This window comes from Cynocephalus volans, chromosome 17 (genome assembly GCF_027409185.1).
Source record: "Cynocephalus volans isolate mCynVol1 chromosome 17, mCynVol1.pri, whole genome shotgun sequence".
NCBI lineage: Eukaryota > Metazoa > Chordata > Mammalia > Dermoptera > Cynocephalidae > Cynocephalus > Cynocephalus volans.
In genome coordinates, this window is record NC_084476.1 from 39,336,683 (window position 1) to 39,341,680 (window position 4,998).

Sequence of the window (4,998 nt, forward strand, 5' to 3'; positions counted from 1 at the left end):
GAACACCAGGCTGTGGCCTAGGAATTTATTTATCTTTCACTAACAATAATGGTATGACAGTACCTTCCCTCAGACCCAAACTATCCCCCACAGACTGTGATAGGGTTGGTGGGTAAAACAGAGGCTAATCTTTCAACCTCGTTCTTTCTTAGGACTGCCCCAGAAGTGAGGGGTCTATCCATCTCCTGACTAGCAGGGACCAGGGTAAGGATCATGATATTCCTGCCAATAAATATACTGCAACTTTCAATAAATGCCAGGAAATCCTCCTCTCAATTACACACATTTATTAAGTACGTAAAACTAGGTAATAACTGCTACCGAATAAATATAATGTATTCAGAACAGATCTGATACTTAGTATATAACTTTTAAAAGTAATCCTTTCACAAGTAAATTTGGATCCTTCATCTCACCCCGACAAAAACTAATCTTTTATAAAGAAGGGCTGTTACAGTTGTCATATTTTACAAGTTACACAGCAGTCTAGTGTACTCATAATTTAAATGACTTTCAAGGAAACAACTATTTTTTTTTAAAGGTTAAAAAAGTGTTTTGAGTTGTGTATGCCCTGGTTAAAGTTTCAGTTGTTACTTTTCTGGATTTATTGTTATTGTTAGCAACAGTTGCAGCTATTTACAGCTCACACCAGGGAGTGTATATTTCTGTAGCAGCCCTCCTTCTTTCTTAGTTAGAAGATAAGACCCACAGCACCCAGTCTGTTCCTGAGAAGGTAAAATAATCTTAGCTTAATTAACTGCTCAGTAATTTAAATATGCTAAATTAGGGAAATCTTAACTCCAGCTGAATAAGTGCCAACCTGATAATGTACTGAGAATGATGTAGCTGATGGGATACATTGTTGTCCATCCATAATATCAAGCTCAAAAAGTTAAGATGTTTGCTAAACTGACTTCTTTTATCTACACAGAGATCGTGGGATCTGTCATCCATGAAAAATCTAAACACTAGCTGCATTTCTATGTCCATGGTTCTCAAACTGTGGTGCCCAGGCCTACAGCATCAGCTTAGAACTGATTAGAAATACTAAACTGGGGCTCCCACCACAGACCTACACAATCAAAAACTCTGGATATGGACCCAGCAACCAGTTTTAATAAATCCTCCCCTAAAGTTTGAGCACCGGGGGCCGGCCCGTGGCTCACTCGGGAGAGTGCGGTGCTAATAACACCAAGGCCCCGGGTTCGGATCCCATATACGGATGGCCAGTTCACTCACTGGGTGAGCATGGTGCTGACCACACCAAGTCAAGGGTTAAGATCCCCTTACCGGTCATCTTAAATAAATAAATAAATAAAAAGAAATAAAGTTTGAGCACCACTTTCCGTGTCCTCTGCCAGAGAGAGAGGCCTGGAGGAAAACTCAGGGGGCAGGTCCAGTGGATGTTATGAAAGGAAAATTCAGATATTCCCAAGAGGGGGTGAGATGGGATGGAGCAGGGGATAGCATGAAGCCTCTCCAAAGAATGAGAATTATACTCTGTGATTAGGATAAAGTCAGAGCTAATTAATGTTGTATTACGGCAGGTCCTTCTAATACCTTGTGAGAGGACAATGGAAAAGCTGGTTTTAGCTCAAGACTGCTGGCCCATTGTCTTGAGTGCTCCTGTAGGAGTAGGGGAGGCAGAGATAAGAACCTGATCTAAGGCCTAAAATGGCCTAGGATATGAATCCAAATGCACAGTCTGTCTCTGCCCAGGATACTCACTGGGAAATACAGTATTGCCAAATAGAGTTGATACACAGTCTTCTTATCCTTCACACTAGATAACCACTGACGACTGATGGATGACTTCTTAATACATCCACATTTACCCCATCATGGACCAGGCAAGCCTACAGTTATCCCAGTATTGTGGAAAGAATATTTATGAGTATGGGTTTCTTACTTGAAGCCACTCAGAACAAGAGAAACTTTACCAACTCTGGAAGTGCTAAACATTAACAAGTTTTAGGCTTGCTTATCTTTGCCCTTTGATAATATTGCGGATTTTTTTTTTAGTCCCAGTATGTAGTTTTTGAGATGCAGCAACTAATTTTACAAAATGTTCCATAAATGTACATATATGTCATGATTTGAATACCTGTTTCAGACTGATATTCCAAATAGTTTTAAAAGCAGCATATGACAGCTATAAATCAAAATATAGATAAACTCTAGTAGAAAAAGGTCTGAGGGAGAAAAGCACTTATGTGTTAGAAGATGACTGTGAAAACATTATTGACCCTAAACACTTAAGCAGAGGTTTTTCAACTTTTTCACATTGATATTAGAAAACTTTTACCTAATTATAAAGCTGCAATACATTTCTCTTACAATGACAATCTGTATTCACAATGTTCTACATAGTTAGCATGCAGTGAACATTTTCTCATTGAATTGTCAAAGCAGCATAGCAGTTGAAGTTAGGCCATAAAGTCCGACAGACCTGGGTATGAGTCTAAGTCTGAAACTTAGTAGGTATATGACTTTAGATAAATTAATCTCTAAGTAAGTATTTTCTTCCTCTGGAAAATGGGAATAACAACAGTACCAATCTCATAAGAATGCATTAAGGATTAATTAATGCCTATGAAGCACTAAGCCTAGTACTCAGTACACAGTAAGCAAGCAGAGTAATATCCGCTCCATCCCCACAGATGTCCACATCCTTAATACCAGAGCTTGTGACTATGTGATGTTACAGGGGCTAATTAAGGTTGTAGATGGGATTAAGTTAGCTAATCAGCAAGCCTTAAAATGGGAAGATTACCCTGGATTATGCAGTGGGCCCAATGTAATTGTAAATGAAAGAGGGAGGCAGAAGAGTGAGTGGCTTTGAAGGCAGAAGAAGCAATGAGCCAAGGAATGCAGGTAGTCTCTAGAAGCTGGAAAAGGCAAGGAAGCATTCTTCTCTATAGCCCCCATAGAGAACACAGCCCTGCTGACACCTTGATTTTATCCCAGTGAGATCCATTTCAGACCTCCAGAACTGTGACATAAATTTGTGTTGTTTTAAACCACTCAGCTTGTGGTAGTATGTTGCAGCAGTAGTAGAAAACCAATATACATAGTTAATTCATTAGCAAGAATGCGTGCCAAATAATAATGTCCTCTTCAGTAAAAATATCGATTTTCAGAAAGCCCCCAAAATGTCAGTAATACAGATAATTGAAATAGTGATAATTAGTGCTATGGTTAATTAAATCAGTTTGTCTACATGATTTCACAAAATCATCTGAATTGAAAGAGATTCTATTTTTACCTTCAATAACTTACCCAAAAAATGAGTGTCCCGAATATGACTGTCACTATTCTGGTAAAAAAAAATAATAATATGGTAAAATGAAGCATCAATCACACTGTTAAATAATATGACAAGAAAATGTTATTCTTGGGAACACTGTGAAAAACAGCATGTTCTAAGTTTATCTACATGAGAACCAATCACTGTATAGAGCTTGATAAAAAGTCAAAATTTATCAATTATGCTTCCTATCGATATTAATATTTTTTACTGAATAAAGAACTAATTTTTAAAACTCCACAAAACATGATTCATAACAAATAAGCTTGTAAATGGCCAGAAAATTAGTGAACATATTTGAACGAATGGGATCTTAGTAAATGTATTTTCAGTGTAAGATGCCAAGTCTATGTTTTAGACAGTGATCATGACAAAATGAAATGTATAGCCAAAGAATAGTTTATACCTGGAGGTACAGAAATTTAGAACTCTGATTTTTAAAAATTTTATCCTTTAAATATTTTTCTTCTCTATGTTTTATAATGTGTATAATAGATCAGTATAACAGTATATTTATAACTTACAAATAATCAAAATTTGGAGTATATTCTTAAATTTTTTATGATGGGGGTTACATGATCAAAAAGTTTAGAATATCACTAACTAGAACCACCAAGATACCACCTCTGTCACAGCCTTATGCTTGATTCTGGTCTAAACATGGTTAAAGCAAAAATTCTCAAACTATTATTAAATGCAAGTTTGCCATCAACTTCTTAAACAGGTTAACCACACATAGTGTGTCAAATGTTTCAAAGTAGCATTTATTTTTTAAAAGCACATTATGAGGTAGACTTACACCAAAATTTTTAGTGTATATATAATGTAAAGGTTTATTAAAACCTTAAAATTCCATGTACGTGTATGTATATAGATAAACTCATCACCTACAAATCTACCTTCATCCATTTGAAAGACTCAAAACAATTCAACTGAAAAGGTGAAAAGCCAATTACATTTTTAGAAAACTTTTCTAACTCTGAAATAAAGGACATCTAATCTGTCAAAAAATTTGTGGGAAGGAGATGTTTTGTTTTAAATTTAGATTTTAGAAGGTATTTTACTAAATCATGCTCTTTGTAGCTAGTTTTCAGTGAATGTGAATATCCACTAGACAGTAGGTGAAAGATACTATAACTCATTATTTTGTTTCCATCATGTCAAAATGATAACATCTAAGCAGGACCAGCTATATAATTTGTGAGCCCAGTGCAAAAGAAAAATGCAGGCCCCTTGTTCAAAAAATTAAGAATTTTAAGATGGTTACAGCGCAGCATTAAACCAAGCACAGCGCCTTTCTAAGTGTGGGGCCCTATATAACTGTACAAGTCCAATACCCATAAAGCCAGCCCTGAATCTAAGTCTATTTCAACTGCAGCTATGGAATACCAAGACTTTAGTTATTTTTGTCCCTTTAGTCCCCAGTACTAGCCTAGGCATATAACAGGATTCAATGTTTGTTGAATGAAAAATTGAGTCTTACAGTTTTCCAAATCAATGAGAAATGTTTAGTTACTTATTGTCAGAACAAATCTTACCCTGAGGAATATAGTCTGTTATTTATAACAATAAATGATAGATTCCTCTAGTACTGAATAATTTGCACATTGCATTCTGGCTTCATGGGAGCTTGAGGCCACATATGGGAAAGGTTCATTTGATTCACTCAGCAAATATTTATTGAACTACTC